The 27,467-nt window shown below is 41.7% G+C and overlaps 1 protein-coding gene across 16 annotated transcripts in view; it reads left to right on the top strand.

Annotated features, from left to right (window-relative positions):
- Positions 1 to 27,467, top strand: part of TENM4 (teneurin transmembrane protein 4) — a 1,656,871-nt gene that overhangs the window by 1,012,002 nt on the left and 617,402 nt on the right. For 11 of the 16 annotated variants that reach the window (XM_065029074.1, XM_065029994.1, XM_065029946.1 and 8 more), the window contains exon 1: positions 12,511 to 12,757. The gene's annotated coding sequence lies outside the window, so the exon portion shown is untranslated. Of the gene's footprint in view, positions 1 to 4,539; positions 4,696 to 12,433; positions 12,758 to 27,467 lie in introns of those variants that run through there. The other 5 variants (XM_065029278.1, XM_065029226.1, XM_065029145.1 and 2 more) reach the window with 4 other exon arrangements.

Below are 27,467 nucleotides of genomic sequence, written 5' to 3'. Positions count from 1 at the left end.
CCTTGCCTGCTTATAGGTTTGCTATATATCTATGATGGAATGAGGGCTTGCTAAAACAGGGAAACTTGCTTTTTTGTTAAGTTGCTTTGCTTGTTTGCTGTGTGTGACTACGGGGCAAGATTTTCAGCTTCTGGGAATTATTTTCAATCCCCTGCTAGAAGACATGTTTATTGTTTAATGTTGTAATAGTACTTTTAATATTCCTGAGTGGATACATATATTTACTTTGCTTTGTGGGACCGATTCTGTCTTCCAGGACATTGGTGGCAAATAGCTGAAAAATAGGTTTTAATATCTAAAGCAGAGCAAAATCTCAGTTTCTGCTTTTGGCAAGGAAGGGTGGGGTGGGGTGGGGTTTGTAATTTGTTTTCCAGGATCTCAGCAGCAGCAAAATTTCAGGGGCGAAATGCTCAGCTGTGTGTGCTGACTTATTTCTGAGGCAAGGAAACATGTTGTTCATCAGGAGATCTGGCTGTTGTTATGTACATGGGGTGATTTTTTTTTTTCCCCTGGGTGCCTAGGAGAAGAAATAAAAAACCTCAGTGTGAAGTAGAAAAATATGCCTTAAAAAATATGTGCAAGAAGATGTCTTTTCTTTTTAATACACTGTAGAAACTTTTAAAGATGTTGACCCAAGCACACGAAAACATAACATTAAATCTTGGCATGCTGCTATAGTGAACTGTTTTTTTTCTCTGTAGTTTAGCATTTGTTTTTTCTCCTTGCTATGCATAATCATGGTGTTCAAGCATATTTTGTTTTTACATGTGCACATACATTTGGAAGGGAGAGAGAGGAAAGCATAAGGATTATGGAGAGCAAAAAAAGAGAAGTCCCTTTTGTTATTAGATACACATTCATCAGGACCAGATACAGTAGATGCCATCAAAGATCTTAGTGGCGCTCAGGACACAAGAACAGAGAAATATCCAGGTTCAGGCCCTGCTTCAGAAATGTTGGCTCACTATTTACTACTGTGAGTAGCTAGAGCTCATAGTACACCATGCTGGGCTCTTCAGCAACTGCAAAATGCTGACTAGAGAACTGCATGCTTCAGCCCACATAAATTTGGGATAGCTCTGTTCCAGGCAAAAAGATTGTTCCAAATCTGGTCTGATGCACCTCACCTCAGAATTTGGACCTAAATAGAATAGGCATTATTAATACTATTATAATCATCACTGCTATTATCCCTGTGTAAACAAAATACCACATACCATGACGAAACTTCTGCTTTTATCTCTCTTTGTAATGCCCCAAATCCTGTAATCTAATTGTTACACATCCTTGCTCAAAAGAAAGGCTCAAATATTAGCTTAAGGTTGTAATAACAATTAGCACTGCAGAAGTTTAAGCTATCTTTGTAGATCACAGGGTTTGCTTACCACATATTTTATCAGTAGGTTAGCTTGGACACCTTATCATCTGACACTGGAAATCCTGAATTCAGCTGATTTTTTATATGTCTATCTGTCCTGAATATTCTACTTTATGTTTTATGCTATGCATGAACATGCATTAAACACAGAAAGGAACACGAGGGGTAAGAGGAGGTGGGGATGGTTAAAATCAAGTGTTCTGGGAGGGGAATGGTACTAAATAATGTGAAGAAATATTTGAAAGAGGAATGACAGTGAGATCTGCTTCACTCATAGCAAGACCAAACCAGAAGTAGGTTTTCACTCTCCATTGTCGCACCACGGGTGGTAATTCACTCCTGAACACCGTGTCTGCCACCTGAATGCGGAGGTGAGCAGAGCAGCCCCGCTGCCACTTCCACCATCACACCAGAGATGCAGAGACTGGATGCTCTGACTTTGAAACTGTGGCAAATTTACTGCATGCCTTTACTAGAAGCATTTTAAATTGAACTTTTGAAATTTAATCCAATTTGTCTTCTGGTGCATCTGTTTATTGGCTGTGGGGAGGGAATAATAAGGTTCCTCCCATAGGTTGCTCTCTGTTCATGTTGTGTTTTTCTGTTCTTTCCTTAACCTCTCCCTATTGGTAACCATCTCAAGCAAGGCATAGGATTATGAGGACCTTTACTTTTAAGCAGAGTGGTTGTTCTTAGGCTCTGAAGATAACAGAGAAAGAAAATGCTCACTGGAGAAGCTCAGTTAAACCCTGTCCTCCAGCACAGGAGGAACAACCCAGTTGTTCCATTAGCAATTTAACTCACAAATGCCTCCTCCATCCCTTTTTTTTCCTTCGACACTTCAATAACACTGTTTTCTCTCTGACCTCAGCCCTCAACACATCTTCATTTCCACTTTTTATCTACTCTCATACATGCATATTCCTTCCACAAAGGTCTCCTCTCCTCCTTTGCTGGCTGGCCAGATGCATCGTGTGGAGAGCCAAGAAGTCACTAACAGGTAGCTGAGCTGGCCAGTTTACACGTGATGACTGGCCAGCTGGCAGCCCAAGCCAAGCAATTAGCTAACGAGCTTATACTGCCGCCTTTCACTCAAACGAGCCGTGCTTTGCTGTTCTCTCCCTCACCACTGATTTTCATAAAACGTGTGGGAAATTTATACCTTCTAAGCTTTTGCCCCTCTAGAGAACAGGGTGAAATTAGCCACCAGCTTCAGAATATATTGCTGGGTGCAGGATTGACAGATGGGGAGCCAGATGGACAGACAGCGCTCCTATAAAAGCCTTATTTCCTTAGTAAAAGAGGCTGTCGGGTCTAAGCACTACTAGTGTGGGGTTACAGAACGGGGGGATTATGACCCTCATTAACAGATGTCATGTGTCAGGCACTTCTGCAGAGAGATGTAGTGGCCAAGTAAGTGAAGTACCTTGTTTTGTTTTGCAGGTGTGAGTTTAAGTCCTGTTCTGTCTTTGGTAAATTCACAGCAAACTAGGGTAGCTGCTCCTTCAAGAGGGAGAATAAAAATAAGGCAGATTTGTCACTAGCTCCATTACTCCTTTGTGTATTGTCATTTAAAGGCATTCATGTGGCTTTTCTTAATCCGACCCAACAGGCTCATGAAACCTTTTCTGATGTTTTTCTTTACCCAGCCCAATAGGATAAATTAAATAGCATATTAAGACTGTAGTCTCTCATCCTGCAAATGACTGAACCCATCCGCTGACCCAGTTGCACTCTGAAAATGGCTGGATCAGGCATGATCAAGCCTAACAGGCAACACATCCTACATCTGGGGATTTAAAACCAAGAAAAAAGAGTGTTTTAAAATCTACTGTCTACTGAATCCTAAACCTACCTCTTAAACATCACTCACTAAAGCTGTAGTCACTAAGTGTGAAAAGGCTACAGCAAAAATTCAACCTCTGCAATCCCCTTCTGGGGTTTAGTAGTAGTGATGCACAGTAAAAGTTACGGTTTTGGACTCTTTAGTCCCTGCTAAACTTACAATTTCGTATCAGTCTACAGGATTAACCACTTATTCTATTTAGCCTCTTAGATACAGGTGGTAATTTTTATAGCATCCCTCCTTTAATGGCATCTTCTGGCCCCTTGTAAGCTGGCATGTGAGGTGGGGTGTGTAAAGGAAGCATAAGGTGAAATGCCATGGTTGGGAGGATTATCATATGCAGAATTGATACGAGAGCAAAATCAATCTCCAGCAGTCATGAGATTCCCCCCAGGAAAGTGGGGGGAGCCCTTGGCATTGCTCAATTTCCCACTTGAAGAACGGTTGATCAGCAATGATGCTCTAAGTCCTCCTTGCTGTGATTATCTGAAGTCTGGATCCTTGTTTGTAGATGCTGACTGCAGTATGGGGCAGGCTTCAAATGGAGAGAATAAAAAGTTTTAGAAAGTAATGTCACTTGCTGCACTTTTAAAATAATGGTATTACTTAAAATTTTATTTAAATTTGTAGAATAGCTATGAAAGCATCTCATGTTCTTTATGCTATGTATAAAGTCATCACAGCTAAGGGTATCTAGTACAATAAAACAACCACAGATGCTGCTGGAGCATTTCAGAACAACTTTCACTCTACATTTTACAGTGATCTGATGTGCCTTCAGTATCACAAGCTTGTAATCATTCTTCTTTCTTTCTTTCCACCACAAAAGCTCCTCTTAAAAAAAACATCAAGTCCAATCTTAAAAAATATTCACTGACTTCTGAGGGATGTTCTCATTTCTCTGAGAAGTTAGTGCAGAAAATTTGCTTATGTGGGATGGCAATCCAAATAATCTTATTTTATCTGAAAGTATATAAAGGTCATATCAAAATTCCATTTGAGCTCCATCCTAGGAAAAAGAAGTTGATTGCTTATGAAATTCTGTTAAAAATGAATTTTGCATCTGGTCCTACAAACGTATATGATTGTTTCTTTATGACCCCTTGCAATGAGTAACGGCAAGAGATGCGAATAGCGATGTACAGGATAAGATCTGTTTCTTTTTATTTTTTTTTTTTTCCCTATGGCATTTTAATGATAAAAGACCAATTTCTGCCCTTGCTTAACCTCCAGCAACCCCACTGATTTCTTTGTTCATTCCAAATTGTAATGAATGACTTTATACACTGGAGCCCTTTTATTCTTTCTTTTCCAGATTGAGTGTCTCAACCCAGACAATGGGCTCCTGCCTACATGAGTGTATGACTGGGATAAAATCACTGGCTTTAGCAGACGTGCTCCATCGTGACTGAGAACCGAAGCTGTTCTGTGATATACAAACTTTAATGGAGTGTAAACCAGGGAAAAGCATGTAAGTAAGCACCATTTTAACTCCTTAGCATAGTTCGTGTTTGTATCAGCCCTGACTCATGGTTTATATACATAGGGTATGTATTAAATATCACTGTACTTGCACTACATGTATCTATTTGAGATAATTATGGCTATTATAGTACTGGTGGGACTTGCAGTCTTTAATGCATTTATCCTCACAACATCTGATAAAGTGAGGAAGTATTTTTATCTGTATATTACACAGAGGAAACTGAAGTCTAGATCATGTTTTGCTATACCAGGGAACTGAACCTGGACTTCCCGAGTTGAAAGCTTGCACTGAGACTGTTGCTCCGTCTTGATATAAGCAGTACAAATAGGCACTGAGAATAGCACTTCTTGTAAATTGGGGATACTGAACTACTTGATCGTGATACATCAGACATGATAAATTGCTTACTGTTAAATAAAGTGTTTGGGAATTGTCACGTAGCTACAGAGAGGCCACGCTATTATTAATGACGCACAAGGCATATATTTCAGCTTATTCTTCCATATCCATATTGACTCTGAAGTGTAAACAATAGCACAAACTAGATTTTGCCAGTAAACTAACACAATTTATCCGGAGGACAGAGCAGAAAGCGAGAAAAGAGCCGGATTTCTCCCTGTTTGTGTGCGGTGGCATGTCTGCTGATGGAGGCAGCCCAGACAGGGGACAGAGGAAATATTGATGCTATTTACTTATCTGCTGAGGATTCATCAAGACAGGCTCTTGGTTGAGCCCTAAGAGATGAAAATGTGTATCAGAGACAGTAATCGTACTCAGATCTGCTGTGCCGGTACCACGAGCTCACCTTTTCCCTCTGTCATCATACAATAATGTGCTTACTTTGCCATCTCAAAGGTCAACAATTGGTTCAATGCATGGAAAGGAGATGCCTGAAGTGGAGGTGCTGGGGAAGTGGGGGCTTTATTTTGCTTTCTCAGAGGTCATTCTTTAAAGGGGAAAGGAGATGTCTCCAGTTCAGACCTGCTCTTTTATTAAGGCCAGGGCTGTCTACAAGTAAAATAACTGGCTTTTCATTTCCCAAGAGCATCTAGCATATGAATGCGACTATTCATACTAATTTTGCTATTGCACAAGCATAAATCTGGAGTGAGTCATTTAAAGTTAGTCAAGACAGGTGGCCTTATTGGAGAACAAGGAAATATTACACAGTTGTCTAAAACAGCAGATTTCATCAGAAAAACTCTCCTTCCCAATGAGATTATGGCTTGAATAGAAGTGCAGATTTGCCTTCCAAGTTTTATTTGATTTCAAATATTGTTTTATATGCTACAGTATTTCATTGCAGTTTAACAGCAATTTCCATTCACACAGCTATTCTAAATAGGTTCTTATATGTACCTATTACCTTTGTAGCCAGGTTTCTATATCAAATCCTGAACATTTCATTATTATTAAAAAGATAAAAGTCATCTATTCCATCCATTTTTATGGTGAGGTGAGCAAAATTGGAGGTGAAGTCACAGTGCAGTAATAGAGTAATTATTGTTTGGAGGATCTTCTAATGTACTTATGGCTAGTTGTATTGAAGATGTATTATATTACAGTTGTTCATGGCTGTTTTATCATGCACTGTGGATTAAGAAGTATTCTATCCTATCCCATGGCTTAAAAAAAAACATACTTTGCATTTTTTGGAGAAGAAAATGTCTATGAAAAAAATTGATCCTCTTGGCAATTTATACCCTTCTTGACATGATATGCACCTTCTTGATGTAGATCTTCTTCTTCCTTCCTACGACATCAGTGAAATTCCTGGAGACAAAAGAGTCCTTGATCTACTTTATTAGAATGAATGAATCAGTATCTTATTTGAAGTTTGCCACGTATGGTATATGCAGCATGTTTGCACAATACCAGAGCACTTACTTGAAGAGCAAGTGTCTTCCATGAAAGCAGCCTCCTGAAATGCTTTCCATAGTTAATAAATAAATAAATAAATAAATGCATTTACAGTGTTAAAATATAAATGATTCATAGGGAAAAAGAAAACAATAGGCTTAGAGAAGGGAGAATAGAGACCTGTACACTTACAGAACCTTCCATCTAATTGCCTATAAATAATTATCTTGTACATATTAACCACAACAGAGCATGGTCTCTGACAGTGTTATCAGCCTGGATGTCAGCTGTAGAGCTCAGCTGCTGTTTGTAAATGGTCTTAACTGTGCTCTTGATTTTTCTGTGCTTACTGTATATAGTTTTGTTTTATTGGCACTGTACTGTAAGCATATTCTGCACTATGCAAATATAAGAGCTGAGAAGCATATGGGCCGAATCCTGCAACACTCACTCAGGCAAATGTCCAATTAACTTGATGGGAACTTTTCCTGATTAAGCAGGAGGAGCAGACTCTCAACTCCAGCGTACAGCCCCACCAGTTTCTCAGGTATGACAACAGACACTGGTGTTTTGCACACAAGGAAAGTAAGGGTAAAAGATGGTACTGTGGGCAAATGCTTGACTCTGTCCTCCTTGAGCCCTGAGATGTGCTGGGATGCTACAAAAAACATAATCAAAATAGAATGACCCTCCCCAGCCTTTAGCATCCTGCTAAAAATTAGCTAATAAAAGGAAAGACACTTATAAGTGATAATACTTCTCTGTCTCCGCTCTTGTATCCACCTTGTGGTACCAGCAGTGGATACGTCTCTCTGAGTCAATGCAAACTGAGTTAAGGTGCAAATATCCTTGGAGTGAGGAGGAATAGGAGGTAAATCCTGCTCTTTATACAGATCCCCTGTTATTTCTGCTCCACCACTCTGCTCAAGAGCTTTGACAGAGAGATGTAACGTAGCTCAGAGTGGGAACTCAGGATTCAGCTCTGCATCAGGCTCTGGTTCAGCCCTGCCGTCCATCACACAGGAATGAGTTTTCAGCCCTCAGCTGTGCAGGTGTTTAAAAGCTCAGTCCCACATCCTCATCTCTGGATTACATGGTCCATTCTGCGGTGACAAAGAACGTATTGTTTGAGGTCCAAGTCCCATAAAAGCTCACACATATACTTGATTTCTTATTTAACTCTAGTATTGTCTACACTGCCCATGACATCCTGATATATATCAGAGAAGCTGGATATCTTGGATTTAGCTACCATGGGAACCAGCGCACCCATGTTGCCGTAGCGCAGCATGAGCTCAATGGGGGTCCTGGCTACACACCTGGGGCTGATAAAGTGACCTGAGGGCTGGGCTGTGTGTTTTCAGTGCTAATGTCATCCCTAATAGATGGACTAACATTAGCAGTGGTACCCATATCTTCCTTTGTCCTGCAGCCATATCCTTTCAGCAGTGCCTGATTGGGAACTTAAGCCCTTACTCACATGCCTCATCCTCATCCTCATGTGACTATAAGCCCTAATGACTAATTCAAATAGAGGTTTAAAGGTCAAACCCTCCAGACCTGGTTTTGCAAACCCTTTTGTACATGGCTTTTCCCCTTGTCTAAAAAAAAAAAAAAAGCTTCTCTCATCAGGAAATGTTGGCAAAAAGGGTTTAAAGGGTTTAATTACAGAAATAATTTTGCTCCCTATGGAGAAAGCAAGAAGAATGGCATATTTCCACATTTGAATTGCACATTCATCAAGAAAAGAGTGATTTCCCCTTAAGAATGTTCAGGAGGAGTAGAAAAGAGCATTGAACCCTGGGGTGTGTATTATTTTATAGTCTCTGAAAGGCAAATGGTTTCTCTTCCATTGATTAAAATATATGAGTTTTTCCCTCTGGATTACTCTCCTGGAAGTAGAAAAAAAGAAATTTTTAGCAGTGACTATCAACTAGTGCAGCACCTCTTGGCACAGGGCTTACCCAAGCAACCAAAGATGCTTCTCCGCTGAACTTCATCAGCAAGAAACCTTTGACCACGGCAGATGTTGCTACTTTTTTGCTTGATGAATGGGGACTTTACGATAGGTGTTTTCATTGTTTTGTTGGAGCAAATGTCAGTGTGGAAATACAACCCGACATCAGGACTATTAAGTGCTAATTTGAGCAGCAACTTCAGGACTTGCTCTCCTTGTCTCCTAGCACACAAGGTCTAATAGGCTCATGCATTAGTCTTTTCAATCACCTTCTTGTTCTACAGATGTAGCCTCTTTACAAATTCTGCAAAAACACTGTTTGGAAGAGAGTTGGACTCAATAGTTTCTGTTCGCAAGGAGCATTTCAGCTGTGCAAAGCTACAGTGGTGCAGGACACAGCACAATATGGCAGGCGGGTGAATATTGACATTTTGAAATGTATATCTTCATAAAATATGCTTCAAATTAGCATGTGGCACACTTCTGCAACCATGGTGATTCACTGTGAATTGAAACAGGGGGATTTTCCTAAGCAAAGCTGGTTTTTTTTTTCCCCATTAAATTACATTTTTTTATTTCTTATTCCAAGAGCATCATTGTCTACTGCAGGTAACAGGGAAATGTCAATTACACAAACAATGTTGTTCTGTTAAACCCAGATTTACTAACCGAAATTTAAACAAACAGTATTCAACTCTACACTTGGGTTTACTAGTTTTCTTTTAATAATGTTGCTGGAGTCAAAAAATAAGTAAATAAATGGCTAGAGTGAACAGGCAGATCAAATGGAAGAATTTCCAAACTGCAGAAAAGTACCTCAAAGAAGTAAAAGCACTAAGAGCAAGAAAAAGCAAAAGTTATATGCAATTGGAAGTGAAGATGTTCCATTTCCTTTCTAAAATCAAATGCAAACTGCTCATGTGACTGATTTAGTATTGAACAAGAGAGGGAAAATTGCCTCTTGGCATTTAAATGGAAATATTTCTTGTTCAGAAATTTTGGAAGCTTGCATACTGTATGATTTTTGAAAAGCTTATACAATTACCATTGAATTCGGATGAGGTCTATTCCCAACAATATATATACATTTCTCAATTAGACTTTGTCCTTCCAGAGGCCCAAATTACCTTTGTCTAGAGTCTAGATTCCTGATGTGGAATATATTCCAGAGGCAATAAGGCCAATGCAAATATATTTCATTTTTTACTATGTATGACCGAAAAAAGCAGTGAACAGCAACAGCTATTTTGCAAAGCAGACCTTTATGTTGAGAACTCTGTTGTTGAAGATTATGTTCCGATTTGCTGTGTGCCATTTTACCCTGATTTCTGGGACTGGAATAAAACACAATCTTACCTCTTGCTTTCCACAAAGGCTGGGAAATTTAGGACAAGGGAAAAAAAAAAAAAAAAAAGGCAGAACATAGCAAACTTGCACCTGGCTGATTTAAAGGTATGCCATGAAGAGGACAATTCCCACATAGCTCAAAGCACTGCATGAAGTACTGAAGTTCGTTATGTTCAGCAACCTTCTTACAATTCAGTTTTATGGCCTAATCCAGCATCACTCCAAGATTTGTGATGTCAACATAAGCCACATAGAGACAGTTGCTGAAAAGTTTTGTAGGAGTAAATTTTGAGGAGGGGCTTGAAACAGAGAAATGTGATTATTTGGTGAATGAGAAAATGATAGGTTGAGTGGAAATGGCAACTGGTGGTGAATCTTGGCAGGAATAAGCTATCAGGGACTTGCCCAAGGTCAGGCAGTGAAGCAGTAGCAGGGCCTGACACTCAGCAATACCACAACCCTTCCTCCCTTCAGACCACACTGAGTAACAGCATTAAATAGCTCTAATTTCCTGTCACCTCAGTTTAAAAACCAAACCAAACCCCAACAAGTATTTAAAAAGCAGAAACTGGTAGCATTGCTCTTCCTCCCAAAGAAGTAACCTTAGGTTTTGCAACTGAAATCTCACAGGTCTTCTTCCTGAGAATTTGAATTTAATTATTAAACACCATTAAATAATATGAATATGAATATTAGTAGTAATAATGATAATGATAATGATAATAATAATAATAATAATGGAATCTTCTGACGCCACTGCAGATGATGCTTCCTGACCCTAAAAGCAAGACATGATGTGAGTTGCCCAACTAGGGGCAGAGGAGGAACAGAGATTTCTCCATCCTTACCATGTGTTCTGAAGCTGAAGCCCACCTGACCTTGGGAAGAGAGAGAGAGAGGCTCATGAGGGCCAGAATATAAAGGCACCACCCAAGGCAGCTCTCCATCCCATCCTTGTCCCCATCCTAATCCCCATCCCACTCACATGCTGAAGTCAATGCCCATCTCATCTCCATGCCTGCTCCAGGCCTACACTCAACCTCTGCCCAAGCTCAACGCATGCCTATTGTGTGCAGAAGCACAATCTTTCCCCTCCCTATTACCTTCTAATGCTTATGTCCATACTCAGCCCATCTCATCATCATGTCTGTATCTATGTCCATGCCAATGTCCATCTCCTCCTCATGCTTCCCTCCATCCCTTCTTTGTGCCATGCCCGTTCCCTCCCCATGCCATGTGCACATCCACATTCTCTCCACACCATGCCTGTGCCCATGCCTGTGTCCATCCCCTCCCCATGCCTAGGCCATGGTCATCGCTTACCCATTTTGATGTTATACTCATGCCTTCCCTATGCCCATCCTCTCACCACGCATATGCCATGACCATGTCATGCCTAACAGCACCCTATGTCCATGACATGCCCATGTCTATATCCATTCCTGACACGTGACTATACCATGACTATAGCATGACCATGCCTATGTCCTTCACTGCCCTGTGCCTATGCCATGCCCATGCCCCACTCTTCCCCTTCTCTATGCCAAACCCATGTCCATTTCCACCCCAACCCCATGACTATGGCATGACTATGACATGCCCATGCCTATGTCCTCCCTGCTGTTCCATGCTTATGCCATGAATGTGACATGCCCATACCCAGCTCCTCCCCATGTCCATGCCATGCCCATGTCTATGTCTGTCCCTGTCACATGACCACAGCATGCCCATGACCATACCTTTGTCCTCCCTCGTCCCATGCCCATCTCCTCCCCATGTCCATGCCATGTTAATGCCTATGCCTACCCCTGCTCCATGCCTATGCAATGCCCATGCCTGTGCCCATACCCAGTTCCTTCCCATGTCCATGCTATGGCCATGTCTATGTCTACCTCTTCTCCATGCCTATGCCGTGTCCATACCCATACTCATACCCATACCCATACCTAGCTCCTTTCCATGTCCATGCTATGGCCATGTTTATGCCCACCACTGTCACATGACTATGGCATGCCCATGCTTATGTCCTCCTCTGTCCCATGCCATGCCCATGCCCATGCCAATGCCCATCTCGACCCCATACCGCTGCCATGCCCATGTCTATGTCTATCCCTGCCTATGCCATGCCCATGTCATGCCCATGTCCATGCTTGTGCCTATGCCCATGACCGGTGCCTGCCCCATGCCTATGCCATGACCACACCATACCCCTGTCCATGCCCATCTCATACCGATGCCCACCTCCCCCCTATGCCTGTGTCACCCCGGTCCCTTTCCCACCCAGTGCCCATCTCCATGCCATGTCCATCCCCTCCTTGCCATCCCCCATGCCCACGCCCGAGCCATTCCAGTGCCTAGCTGAGCCGAGCCTAGCGTAGCCGTGCCCAGCCGAGCCGAGTCGAGCTTAGTGGAGCCGTGCCCAGCCGAGCCGAGCCGCGGGCGGTACGCAGCAGCCGGCCGCATGTGCGCCTGTCATTCCCAGCCCGGGAGCGGCGGCTCCTGCCTCCCATTCATGTAACCTGTGTGTGTCTCTCTTTCTCTCTGTGTGTAACAGAGAGAGGGAGAGAGAGAGCGAGGCAAGGAGAGGAGGAGGAGGAGGGGGGAAGCTTTAAATAAAGCCTTTGGATTGCAGCTGCTTATTTTGGGCAGTCCTACCAGGGACGATTCCTGCCAGGAAAGAAGCTGGACCGGTCCTTTTTTTTAAAAAAAAAAAAAAATATTATTTATTTATTTTGATTTTGATTTTTTTTTTTTTGGGGGGGTGGCGGTGGTGTGTTGCCGAGCTGCCTGCTGAGATGAGCTCCGGTGCCTGGCTGTAGTTCCCCACTTTGGGATCGCTGGACACATAAGTGGCATTTCGGTGGGGGGAAGCCTGCAGACATGGTAAGCTTTGCGTTTTGCTCTGAAAAGTGTATTTCTGCGATCGCCTCCCTCCAGTTTTCCCTTCCCCCCTTTCCTCTCCCCACCAAGCAGACAGGCACACGGGTTGGGTTCGCGGAGAAGCTCCCGGAATCCCTGTATTTTTTCCTCCCCACCATCCCTCCCTCTGCCCAGCTCTTTTTTTCCCCCTTCGCATCCCAGCCCTGCTGCTCCCTCCACACACAGTTTGCAGCAATTCAGCAGGAGGCAAAGATGCTGCTGGAGGCTCCTGCCTGGGGCGGTGGGGACCAGCCGCCCTCAGCCTGGCAAGACCTTGCTCCAGGGTATGTTTAGGGTGGCTTCTCTCATCTGACCCCCCCCCCACACACACACAACCCTCTGCACCCCAAGCAGTGCGGCTGTGTTGGGGAGGGAGGCAGAAGCGCAGATTTGGAGGCAGTGGAGCAAGGATGCAGCTTAAAGATCAATCGGTGTTATTTATGTAATAGTAAAAGCAGGGTGGGGGGGGGAACAGAGGAGAAAGACAGAAGAAAATACAAGAAGTGCCTGGGTATTTCTGAGCCACACAAAAGCTCCTTTTGCTCTGTCTGAACCCTCCGCCCCGTCCCCGTGTCCTGCTGCAGGGTGGTGCGTGGTGGGAGTGTGTGTGTGTATGTTTACATTCGGATCTGCCATAGAGTCAGGGATGGGGATGGGGAAGGGGTCTCCCATTTTCCACGGGAGGGTGGGTTTGCCTTCGAGGAAAAAAACAACAACAAGGAAAATACGCTCGACTGCAACTTGAGTGACAATTCTGTTTCTTAGGCATTAAATGTTAAAGCCCTGCTTCCAGCCATGTCCTGCCAGTACTAAAAGCTCCCCCCAAACAGTGTGTGGCGTTTGAGAAAAGATGCTAGAGTGCCTGGGAGAAATGCAGTGGTTCAGACTCGTGCTCACATTCTCAGCAATTTGCATTTTGAAATACAAATTTTGGCTGGTGAACATAAAAAACAGGCTGCTACCAAAGGGCATTTGTACCTCTGTAGTTATTTTGGCTAGAAATATATTTTTTTTTTCTTGGTCTAAAATATCTGGGTTATTTTACTTTGAAATAAGTAGTCATTAAGGACTGAGAAATATTAATAATAATATTAATTAAAAACCTGAAGTCTTAATGAGGCAGTATGTATTTACTTTTTCTTACAATGACCATACTTAGAAATTTGCAGCAGTTACAACCACGTAAGCACATGACTTGAAAAAAAAAATACATATTTATGCCACAGTATTTCTTGTCTTATGGGATACACAGTCTGCAATACATTTTTCACAAAGCCAAAATAGAGCTAGCCAAATACTTATTGAGTAGATAGGCAAGACCTTCCTATGTTTTGAATACATTTGCTCATGGCTGTTCCAGGAAAGTTCAATTCTTTATGATTAAAACCAAAAAACCACAAAAACCCGGAATCAAACTACAAAATAACCTCTCCACCACCAGCCCATCCCCCTCCTTAACTTTTTGCAGTTAAGTCGCATCTTGGATTTGTAGCTTATTTATTTATTTATTTATTTATTTATCTATGAGAAAACTCCCGTGTGTAGGGAGGGACAGAAAATGGGAAAATGAGAGCAAAGCTTTGAAGTTGGAAGTTATGTGCGTTTTTTTTTTAATAGGTAAACTTCTGCTGGAGCCTGGCAAGTTTTTCATGTGCTGCTCCCTGCTCTGGTGCGCAGGAGTTGGGCAGGGGAATTTGGCAGCTCCCAGCCTATCCCAACCCGGTTTCTTTCTGCTTCGCTGACCCTAATAAAATTGCTTACTGGTAGGGTGGCCCCTCCTCTCCTATGGAAAGTTCTCTGCTCCCAGCATGTGTGCCGTATGTGCCCGCAATACACAAGGATTACCATTTACGCCCATACTACACCAGCAGCCCCGCTGAGTCCGGCAAGGGCAGGGTATCGGCCATCGGAAACCCCGACATCATCTCCCCGCTTCGCTGGGGCTGAGCCAGTGATTTGTATTTAATTTATTTCATTGGCTTCTTCAGAGCCAGGCACCTCCCACTTGGTGTCTCAGCCTGTAGCACTTTTATAGGATTGAGTGGAAAAAGCAAGGAGTGTATAAATATATATACATATATATATTTAGTACGGTGTGTGCAAGGTGGGGGGTATAAAGGTAGGAAGACACGTCTCTGTTGCACTGTTCTGCAGTGAGACAAACCTTTAAAGCAGCTCGCTTGGCTCTGCCTGCGTTACAAGGCTGTAGGAATTTGCTGGTTAGTGGCCACTACAAGCTGCCCTTCCCTGTTAAATTCCCAGATCCCAGCCTCTACCACAGTGCTGGACCAGTCCTTGCTGGTGTGGGGTGTTTTGTGGACACGAGGATTCCCCACTGCCATCACCCCGTAAAGATGTGACTCCCAAGCCAGCCTGTGGGCAAGGAAAATTAGTGTCTGTGCTGGTTTCCAGCAAGTTTGGGATGGGGAGGGGACTGTGAGGTTGTGGTGTGTGGTTTTCCCGGTACATGGAAAGGTTACTCCAGGGAGCAGAACCCACGCTCTGCACTAGACCACCCTGGGAAGACGGTCTGCACCCACAGCTGGGGCAGGGACAGGAGAGGAGGTGCCTTTGCAGACAACCTGTTCCATTTTTTTCCCCTTTCCCCCCAAAAAACCCCTCACCAGAATAGGGGGTTATTGTCACTGCACTATGTTTCTTCAGGGACTTCTGCCTCTTTGCCTCACCCTCCTTTTCTGTGCAGACGCGTGATAAAATAAATAAACCCAAACATGTTTTAGTAGAGAAAAAGGGTCTTTGGTGTGGAAATCAGTTCTCAGGCTGGTCTTTGGCAGGGGAAGGGGGCGAAAAGCAAAAGAGGTGCACAAGTTAACTTTGTAGTTTCCTTTTTTATTAGCAATGGGTCCTGGTTTAGAAAGGCTTCTCTGGGGAGAATTTGCTTTCTCTGATTTTAAAGGATAGGGGAAAAGCCATGGAGAGAAGCAAGTAAAACTGTTCCTCTGGTTTTGGTTGGGAGGGAGAAAATAGACCCACCCACCACCCCCCCATGATTTACTTTACTACACGGATGGAAAAAGGAAGACATCACTCTGGTTTCAGTGGGTCTGGTGATGAGGGAGATTTTCACTGAGAAGTCTGTGGCTTTTTGAAGTTCTCATAGCTTAATTATTTTCTTTGACTCATTTAAATTAGATGCTTTCCTTTTGTTTTGGTGAGCAGATAGTACATTGGCAAGAGAAAATGTTGTTCTCTTTTGTTTTACAAAGTGAGAAATTTTTTTGCTTTCATTTTGTTTGATTGGTTTCCTGGAGCGCATAATAACTAAAATGTTATTTCATTCCCTCTACAACATGTACACTACTCCAATTAAGAGCCCGCTCTGATTATTTTTAACCTGGTATTTTACAACTTCTCTGCTCAGGAGAATAAAATGTTGATTTCTTGCACTTTAAAACAGCTGAGATGCTTAAGCAAAACTATTTTTTTTCCTGGGAAAGTCATTTCCAGTTCTGTTCGAGTTCCTGCTTCACTCGTTCATTTTCTGACAGAATGGCATCCTTGCAAAGAACAGAACTAGGATCTTACGTAACTTGATGTTTCCAGATCAAAAGTTACAAATACTACGGTAATAGCACAATGAGAGAGATTTGGCAGGATGAATGTTGCACGACATATGTGACTTCTTGTTAGGATTTCAAATCAAGGCGGTTTTAAAAATTTATGAGGAGGGGGGGAGGTAAAAAGAAGAATTTAAAAAGATGAATAAACAAAAATTACTCATTTGATGTCTTCTTTAATACCCCTTTGTCCTTTTATTTTGTCTCTGTGGGCACTTGAGACTTGTTTTTTTTCCTTTTAAAACAAACTCTTCAGTATTTAAGAAACATGTAACTATAATATCAAAAAGTGAAGTGGCTTGAAACTCTCTCAGATTTAATTCAAAGAGATGAAACTCTGCACATCAGTGTCAATTCAGATTGAAAGACTGATTGTTACCTGGCCTGTTACAAGGTCTATCAGCATAATTTATTGTAACAAAAAGCTAAAATATTCTGTTTGTGCTTTGAACTGTCAGATTGGCATTGTTGGGCACTTTGACAGAGTAACATGTGCCACTTCCCAGTGAATTGGGTTCTTGTGGATCCCTGACCAGTACATTTCAGAGGAAAACTCCTGTAATGAAACACTTGTAAAACTGTAGATTAAAAGGGAAAAGGATAATGAATAAAGATTATATCTTAACTAAACCAGTATAGTTTGAGGAACAGTGCTGTAGTATGGCTATAGGACTTATATTTTCACTCAGGAATAAATGTATAATTTGCTTTCCTCTGTGTCATTTCACTGTTGCTACACTGATAGTCAAATAATTTTCCTAAAAATTTATGTATTTAAAAGTAGAGATGAAATCTGAGTAGGAGGGCACGTTTCCTCGGCTATGTGGAGCAACAAACGCTTCTTCCAGAAAGTTCACATTTCTGGGGAAGTTTGAGCCTGACTCACTGAAAACCTTATGCCTTTATACCAAATTGTTGTGAATGAAGCTGTTTGTGCTGTAGGGGGATTCAAACTTCATCCCATATTGTCCTACTAAGTATCAGCGGGGTGAACTTTTGGATGTAAAGATGCCCATGAAAGCAGCAGAAACAGATACCTACGTTCTTCCAGGGTGTTGGCAAAATGGACCATGAAATGGAACAGGGCTGGCAGTTAAATTTCCTATTCCACGTAAGACTTTCTTTCTAGGATGTGACACATCCTTATTTTTTTCTAAAGGGGGGAGAAAATAGAAAGAAAGGAGTTGCTGATGGTATATTTAGGTGGAGGAGCTTGCTCAATAGCATTTATCAGTCCATTTAAACGGGGATGATTCAATTAGATTTCACTGATACCTCCTCAGGCTTTAGTGCAGTAGTATTTGCTACAGTCTAGGAAAACCACTGCAGTCCACAATTCTGCTTCACCGCTGTAACTGCTGCTAAGGCACCGGCAGCAGATGTGCTACCCAGGCAGCAATAGCCAACGTGAAAGCAGGAGATGTCTCATCTTCTGGTGATTTAGGTTTTAGGTGGTTATCCAGTGCAGTTTTTTCTTTAAGCACTGAGCGGAACGGTCGTGCTCATGTGTTTGCCCACACTGAGTCTTCTAGTGGAGATCAACCAGTCAAACAATCATAAGTTAGAAAACAGAAGAATTAACTCTTATTTTACTGTTTTGATTCAACACTGTGTTATGTGTGGAATAAGGGCTCACAGTCTGTCTTCTCCACCTCAGAGTCCAATAAGTGCACTGAAAATCTTAAGATTGCTTGAAACTTTCAGTCTAGGACTGTGCTTTGTGGGCAATATTTGGTCCATGTTTGAAATTGATCTTCTCTATCATGCTGTATGGAGGGAAAGAGAAGCCAAAATTCAATTCCAGAGCAGGAGTGTCTTCAGATACAACCTGTTCACATGAAAACCAAGTCCCAGAAGCCACGAAGTCATAAATCATCTCTTCCATTTGGTCCCTTGGACTTAAACCACCCAATCTTATAAATGAATTGAACTCCCAGATATGATAATGGAAAGTTTTCAGCATTCTGCCAATTCCTTTTGAACTGCCTCTATCTCTTTGGATGCTGAAAACCATTTTGTCCTCACCTATGTAATGTAATGAAGAACAGGAAGGGAGAGTTTGGTTAGTCAAAAAGCCTTCAGGAAGATATGCCAGAAGCGGTTGGAAAAACTGATGAAGCATGAGAGACGGTGGAACTTGCTTCCTGCTTGTTGATATCCACAGTAGTGTCTGGTTGGGCTTGGTGCAGCACAGATCCCATCAGCTGGGAACACGCAAATGCTGCTATTTCTAGAACATTGCCCTTTGTGCAGCTGGGTTTAAGGTGTGATCGGCTTTTTGGCATTGGCACAGATTTTTGTACTAGAAAGCAGAGAGCAAACTCAAGAAACAATTCCACGATGCGTTCCTGCAAATAAAGCCGTGATCAGGGGTTACTTACGGCGCTAAAGAGAAGTGAAGTTCACACGGCCTTTAACTGCTGGTGTGGGCGTTTGACACGTAAGCAGATCAGACTCTGAGCTATCAAGATGATCATCCAGAGGTTGCAACACAGAGATTTGACACAGTTACGAAATGTTGGGTTGAACTGACTTGCCCAACATTGCCCACAGTCTTGGGCATCGTTCAGCTGCCTTAATCTGAAACACATTTGTTCTTGTTCCTCTGTCCTCTGCTTAATCACTACAAACCTTCCAGCACTGCAGTGGGTGAGACAGGGATCGTAAACCTCATCTTCTTCTCCTCATTCTCATTTTTTCATCTCCAGGCTGGACTGGATAAAACACGGTCTTGTGAATAATGACTGCATCATAATGAGGGCCGTCAGGGAGCTTGATTAAGGCAACATTCATTGTGCTTTTTCTTAAATTCTGGGCCTCCAATTTATACTTTTAAATCTTATTGTTGGCTTGTTAGTCTAGCCTTTGTTGGATTTTTTTTTTAAGTCTTGCAAAAGCTACTAGCTTTGTCACATTGCATCATTTGGGCACTTGTATGTGTGTATAGCTTAAATTAACAGATCATCATGCTTGCTTTAACAGCATAGTCTGCTCCCCTGAACAGACCCCTCTGGGTCCATCTCACTCAGCCTGGTCCTCTCCCCATCTTCTGCCTCTTTGAGCTCTATTCTGCAATCCCATTTTCATCCCTCTAATCCCTGCTCTGCAGGTCTCCCACCCCAACCTCACTCAGCTCCCCCCAGCTGGGGATGATGCTGAGCACCAGAGAGAAGCTCCAATTTCAGTTCTAATACTTAGATGCAGACCTGGTAAGTCCCAGAGCACAAAGCATCTTGTTTAGTCCCACACAGGTAGAAATGTAAGTGATGGAAGCTGGCAAATATGTGCAAATGCACCCAGGAGCATGTAGCAACAGTGTTTTTATCAAAGATGTCTAAACTTGGCCGAATTCACACAAAACTCATTAAAAGAAAAACAGACCTCTCCCAGGCAAATTTCAAATCTTCCTAGAGATCCCAGAGGAGGTTTTAGAGAGAAGGCTAAAGGCATTTTTTAACATGGGTAAAACAACATATTTTTCCCTAGCCTTGTTCTCAGAATCTGCTGAACTGTTTTGACTGAAATTTTCCAAAAAACTTCAGCCTGAGGCAGACAGCTGGCATGGAAATTTTCAGCCCAAACAATTTGCTTAGTATAGTTATGAGAAACTGCGAGTGCCGTTTTATTATTAAAGCTGCCTCGCTCTTCCCATAATTGACAGCACTACCAACTTTGCCTTTCCCTAATAAACAGATAGCTTGAGATTTTGTTACAAGCTAATTTTGTGTTTGTGTGTTTTATAGATATTTTTATATATTGGAAATTTATTATAAACTGACACATACATTTCAGCATGTGTTAACGGATGATGAAATCTCGAGCTTCCTGGAAACAAAAGTGAATACAATTAATGAGAATCCCACAAAGCCGCATCAAAGCGATACAACGTTGCAGGATTTGTAGAATGAGATTAAAGACAAAGAAATCTCAGGAGATGTTGCATTGACAGAGCAATCACACAAATTCCCATGTATCCCACCTTCAGGCTCACAGTCCTTCTGAGAGAATTTGCATTTAATATAACAAGATTCTCTTTTAGCAGTAACTTTTACTGCAAAAAAGGAAAGGAAAGGAAAGGAAAGGAAAGGAAAGGAAAGGAAAGGAAAGGAAAGGAAAGGAAAGGAAAGGAAAGGAAAGGAAAGGAAAGGAAAGGAAAGGAAAGGAAAGGAAAGGAAAGGAAAGGAAAGGAAAGGAAAGGAAAGGAAAGGAAAGGAAAGGAAAGGAAAGGAAAGGAAAGGAAACTCCCATGTCTCATGACCCAGGCAATTTTTCTTGTGTTAACAACTGTTTAGAGCAGTTGTATTGTGCTGATATGGAGCCTATATTTACTCATATTAAAATACAAAGTGCATTTTTCATTACACTCTTCTGTCTTCAGGACAAACTTTTGGACCATCCTGCTCAGTAGGCACTGAAGCTGTTGTCCTTCATCAATTTGCTACATCGTTTCTGATCCCAGTGTATAGTTGTGATTGCCACAACAAAGAAGTTTCATCATTTAGAATCACGTGATGAGTGAAAAAGCCTTCATTGTTTTCTGCTTTAAACTCACAATCTGATAATTTCATTAGGTGGCTCCTCCATTGTGGGTTATAGGCATAATGATTTAATAGAGGTCTGCTCCTCTCGCATTTTGTTGTTCTTTTGTAAGCTGAAAATCCCTACTCCATCTCTCCTGCAAAAGTCTTTGCACATTCCCAATAAGCTTTGCAGCCATTTTCTCCATCTTTGTTAATTCTGCTATATATTTTGGAGATCAGTTGACCAAAAATGCATGTGGCATTAAAACAGGAATGCATCATTAGCTTATACAGCACTGTCCTGATATATTTTTCATCTTTTGTTGTCTATTTTTTTCCTAACGTATCCTATGATTTTCCCTGAATGTTTGACTGGCACAAGCAGAGAGACAATATTTGTAGAGGACATCCCATGGTGATTCCCCAGGCACCTTCTTGTTTGGTAATAGTTGATTTAGAGCCCACATTGTGTATGTATCGTTCGAATTGGTTTTCCTTTTATGCATTACTTTGCTTTTATTGACAATGAATTTCATCTGATGGTTTTATCACCCAGCTAGTTACTCAGTATTGTTAAAGTAGGTTGTGGTGTAATGATTGGAAGCTTTGGGAAAGAATCAGAAAGCCCTGCAATGAAAAAGGTTCTCATTTCAACTTTCATTCTTGTCCTGGGGATAATATGAACAACAATATCACCAACAAAATACACTTAATATCAAGTAAGAACAATGAGCCTGCCTATCTTGTGACATCTGTCGGTGAAGTTGTCTGTAGCTCAAATTTTTTTTGCATCTCATCTACAGCATCTAACAGACTCTTTTTCCTTAGACTCCTTTCTAGTGAGCATCTGCTCTTCCCTCAAAGAGCAAATTATACCCCTCACTTCATCCACACTGGAGCATCTGAGTCCTGAACCAAGGGACAACTTGAAGATCATGTAATCATAGCCTGACATGTTTCCCTTGCATGTCCATCTCCTAAATTTCACTCCTTCCTATCCTAAAATCCATGTTGTGCTCATGATGCCCTGCAAAGTCACCTAGGATTCAGAAGCCTGTAATACTCTCCTGTTTTTGCTTTTATCTCACAAGAAAGTGTGAGCAAGCAAAGCCACCTGTCTGTCACTTAAAGCCCTGCTTGTTGATTAGCATTTGGGTCTACCTGAACAGTACTTGCTTTAAGGCTTGGGGTTTATAGCTTATTATTGCTGGTGCTGTTCACCACATTCCTCAGGACTGGAGGGATGCACAAATTACTCATATAGAAGCTACGAACCATTGCTTACATCCCTGCATACTCCCCATATGCTTTAAAATGTCATCTGTTTGCGGCTGTCTGTGCCAAACACTGCTGATCACAGGCTCTGGAGATCAGTGTTATCGTACACCTGCATCACTTAGTTTTGTATTATTTTATACCTTCTGCATAATTAATGCTTTATTGAATTTTATGGTTTTATTTATTTTGGCCCTTTATGTCTTCTTCTGAGACTGTCAGACAGCAAGTGTCAAGTTGAGAAGATGGTAACAGGGGATGTCAGAAGCTGATAGCAGCGAAGAAAGGTAGATCTTTTTAGGAGGTGGCATTGGGGGTGAGGAAACAGGGAATACCAGGAATGGAGGGACCTGTGCCAGCTCTTTAACTGCTAGAGCCGGGTTGCTGCAGCTGGTGCTCTGCTGTGCTCTGTGCAGTGAAGATATTTTGATTTTCTTTTTTTCTTTTGGGATTTTTTTTTCCTCCTTTCAGAACAGGGAAGGCTAAAAATTCTGTAGTATCTCTTCTGCACATGAAATTAATTAAAAAAAAAACCAAACCAGGCTATTTTCTATTTGTCATTCACTATTTCATTTCACCACAGACAGCCCCAGCAAAGCTGGTGATCAAATGTGTGTATGTGGGGTTGCATATTCTTCATCTGTAAATACTTCTGTTTGTTTCTGTCTCTTTCCCTCTGTTCAAATGAAAATACCTTGAGTTAACTTTACATGGACTATACGGTAGCTCACCTTGCATCATGTTTCCTTGAATATTTCATGAAGACCTTTTTTAAAAATGTGCACGGCTCTTGCAGACTGAGTGTTTGGAAGTGGACATTCCCAGCGCCAGAGATTTTTGGAGATAACAAAAGCTGGTCACATCCACTCTTGCTTGAATCCCCAAAGCACTGCAACACTTTGACCTAAACCAGGGCCAGATCCAAGGATCATTACTGTTAATTCAAAGGCTCCTGTTGGTTTTAATGGGCTCTGGATCAGACTTTTTAACTCCTGCTGTGCATCTGTGCTGACTCCCCCAGTGCAGAAACATAAAATGGCCATGAAAATTGAAGGCTGGTTTGGAAATTAATGTTGTTTCAACTGCCAGACTAATTGAGTGTATGAGGCTGAGAGGGTGATGGGTTTGGGGTTTTCTTGATGTTTCCAAGTAAGTCAAAGTTCCTATAATGAAAACGTGTAGAGTGGTGTTTTGTAACTATTTTTATATCTACATCAGACTTGCTGTTAGTGGCTTTGAATTATTTAACATTTTTCTTCCTCTGCCGTCCTCTCCTGTGAGTTCCCATTGCAGGGCTTCATGAGTTGTGTAAGGAACAGTGCAGCAGCCTAACATTGTCTGCTGACAGAATGTTGCCTGTTTTAGTTTCTTTTTCATTCCTCTAATCCTATTTTGTCTTTTCTCTTGCTGGTGAGAGGGACATCAGGCCATGTAGTATGAAGTAAATGAAGTACATGCAAGCTAAAGACACAAATGGGGAGTTTTCTGCTTAAGCCACTGAGCACTGATGTCTGTCACATAGGAGGAGCCAACTATTTAACATTCAGTCCATTCAAAAAACATTATTATGTCCCAATGGTAATTTAAAACCACATCTGTTAGGACCATATGTGGGGGAAGTATACATTTTATTTTTTTCTTTTTCTTTTTTTTTTTTTTTTTTCCTAAGTCCCTAGTTATCCTGCTTATAGGGTTATCTTCAATGTGGGCCTCTTACAAGTTTTCAGACTGACAGCCATGAAATGCCTGGAACAAAGGAACTAAAAGAATTGAACGCTTATCTTTTCACCTTTGTAATTAATGTGTGGGCTTTTAGTAGATATCTGCAAGTAGACATCCAGCTTTGAAAAGAAACCTTCTATAGATCGGGAACATGCCTCTGTTGTCTATCACCTGGTATTTGTTTTCCATTTGAGATAATACATATTTCACAATTTTCTCCTTGCTGTTATTCCAGCTTTCCATTAACGATGTATGTGACCTTTGAAAATAGCTCTTTTGGTCACTCAGAGCATCTAAATTTTACTTTGTGGAATTGCCATTAGACTATTCTGTTCTTAGATACAGAAGATAAAGCATCCAGTCATTACCATCTGACTAGTCCTAAGTGGCATAATCTTAAGATCCTTAAACCTAAACAGTGCTAAGAGCATATATGACAAGGCTAGTGGAAGCTGGGGGCACAGACACCTCAGGTTGAAATATCTGCTATAGGTCCCTCATTATACAGTGGGGAAAGTGCTCTGCATCACCCATACATTGAGTGTAAGATACTTTGCCACGTCTTTGCATACTCAAGTTCCAATTCATTCCCGCTAAACATAAGCACCTGAGTGAACTGTTTCAACGAGGGTAACTGGTGGCAAACAGTTGCACCTCCAGAGTTCCAGCTCAGAATTTAATGAAGTTTCCTTCACCCATGCCACCTGCTCTCTGTATCTGAGAATGGTCTTCAATAAAATCTGGACAAAGCTGAATTCCCGAGTGGCAGGCAAGCACTGACTTTCTCCCTGTGCTTGTTGAGACTTGGGTAGTGGTATGGAACAATTCCATTACGATGCCTCCCTTCTCAGATGTGCAGTTTTGGATGATGATGGCAAGGAGAGTTGTGCTTCAGTTATGATGGTCAGGCTGGATCATCCAATACTAGTGTTCAACTTGTGATCTCCTGTTGTTAACTAAAATTGTACCTGTTAAGTCATGAATTTGAGCCCTCTCAGACCTCGAGATAACACTACAAATGTATACATTGTCTAAATGGCCTACAAGTAACTGAAAGGAGGTTGTAGCATGGAGAGTGTTGATCTCTTCTCCCAAGTAGCAAGTGATAGGACAAGAGGAAATGGCCTCAAATTGCACAGAGAAGATTTAGATTGGATATTAGGAAAAAATTCTTCATGGAGAGGGTTGTCAGGCATTGGAACAGGCTGCCCAGGGCAGTGGTGGAGTCACCATCCCTGGAGGGGTTTAAAAAGTGTTTAGATGAGGTTCTTAGGGACATGGTTTAGTGTTAGAGTTAGGTTATGTTTGGACTCATTGATCCTGAGGGTCTCTTCCAACTGAAACAATTCTATTATTCTATGATTCTAAATATTCCCCCAGAATAAACAGCAAATAACTGCTCTTCTGAGCCTGTTATATAAGTGTCCAATGCTCAGTCTTGTGTAGAGTACCACAGAAATCCTGGCCCTTCCTTGAAGTAATGGATTTCACTTTTAAGTGTATTCGCATGTGTTTGCAGCATTGGACTCTCTACAGTTTGTCCTTTTCAAACAGGCTAAGTATCTCAAAGAAATAATCAGAAAGTAAACAGATAAGCGTGCAAGTTGTATTCATGAAACCACATCTTCCCATTGGCATTTACAGCATGGCATATTGTGCATTTCCCTCCAGCTGTGTTTTAAGCACTGAGCGATGAATTTCTCAGCTAAACAGGATGTTAGTGATCCCAATGTACAGAGCACCTGAGGACCAAAGAGTTAAATATGCAGCTCTAACTAACATGCCTACTTTGATGGGGTGCATTGTAATGCAATTTTAGCTCTAATTAAAGTTTGGTTGTAGGCATGAAATATCTCAGCCTTTTAGGAACATGTGTAAATCTCCGAAATGAAGCTGGGTTTTTTTTTTGTCTCAATATTTTGGCACAATTGTGCCATTGCATATGAAGTTTTATGAGCAGCAATACAATAAAGATGGTTTTGCATGTCAACGAGCAGCATTTTTTGATTCATTTTGTGTTAATCAAGTGCTAAAGTTAAATCGGAATGCGTTAATTTGTTCTTGGTTTAAAATGGAACTCCTCTGTGTCCTGAAAAACTTGTGCCTTCCTGTAGTGAATTTGATGTTGAAAAGGTTTTGTGGGGTTGATTGCTTCCAGATAAGTGGGAAAGTAGCTATGCTGAAAAAAACCTTTAATTTGAATGATGTGCATGGAAAATGTGGGGGAAAAATTCAGAAAGCTACAAGAGAAACAACACGTTTTTTGTGTTTGGCACAGTATATTTCATATTCCTACCCCTTGTCCTTGTGTGATCCCTGAGCACTTGATGGATGAGAAAGATAATTGTTGATCATTTCATGAAACTCTGCCAGTAACACATACCAAATATAATTAAACCTCAAATTTTATACTTTTAAATACATTTTTCACCAAATATGGCAATTAACCACTTACCTGCCAGAACAGGAGGAGACAAGGTGTTTTGGGTCCTATTTTTTTGCCACACTTAGTGTCACATGGTGTTTTTCTTTTTTCAGAACAGGTCCTCATTTCTGCTAGATCCTTTCACCTTTCGGGTTTCATGGGGGTCATCCTGGAATTCCAGGAAAACTGCCACAAATGATGCTTTTGTTTATTAGACTTCTTTGCATGGTGGAGTTGAACCTGCTCCAGCAATTTCTGTCTCAGGAGGTAACTCACTGCAAGACTCCCACAGATGGGATGACAAACAAGGCAAGTTTAATGTTGTTCATCTCTGATGTTAACCCTATACCTCTGCTATAGATTTCTTGGAGGAAGGCTTTTAACAATAACTGTTATTAAGCTGATCCATTCCATACAAGGTTACCTTTCTTCTGTCTATAATATAGGCAAAAAATCTGATCATGATCAACTTTGACACAGCTGTGTCAAAGAGTAGACATTATTCTTTTCTCTAATCATAGAATCACAGAATCATAGAAAGGTTTGGGTTGGAAGGGACCTTCAAAGCTCATCCAGTGCCACCCCTGCCATGAGCAGGGACATCTTCACCCATATCAGGTTGCTCAGAGCCCCTTCCAGCCTGACCTGGATGTCTCCAGGGATAATTCATCCACCACCTCTCTGGCCAACCTGGAACAGTGTTTCACCACCCTCACTGTAAAAAATTTATTTCTCATGTCTGGCCTTATTCTCTCCTCCTTTATTTTAAAACCACCCCTTGTCCCATCATCCCTTGCCCTATCTCTGCTAAAAAAGTTGTCCCCATCTTTCTTATAAGCCCCCTTTAAGTACTGAAAGACCAGAATAAGGTCTTCCCAGAGCCTTCTCTTCTCTAGGCTGAACAACCCCAACTCTCTCAAGTGTTTCAGCCCTCAGATAATTTTTCTGAGAATACCCAAGGAAGTACCATTTTGGAATGACAAGCCTCAGCCAGAGGGATGACCTTTAAGGGAGAACAAGGGGGAATGACAGTTTGATACTGAAATTTAACACCTGATGGACACTCTCAGCACAGCCTGTCTGCAGCGGTTGGTCTCCGACTGTCCAGAGCCTAATTCCACTGGGAGATGCAACACGATGCACGTTGCTCTCTC

The sequence above is a fragment of the Columba livia genome, chromosome 1 (genome assembly GCF_036013475.1).
Source record: "Columba livia isolate bColLiv1 breed racing homer chromosome 1, bColLiv1.pat.W.v2, whole genome shotgun sequence".
NCBI classification, from domain to species: Eukaryota; Metazoa; Chordata; class Aves; order Columbiformes; family Columbidae; genus Columba; species Columba livia.
This window is presented reverse-complemented; position numbering and strand designations above follow the sequence as displayed.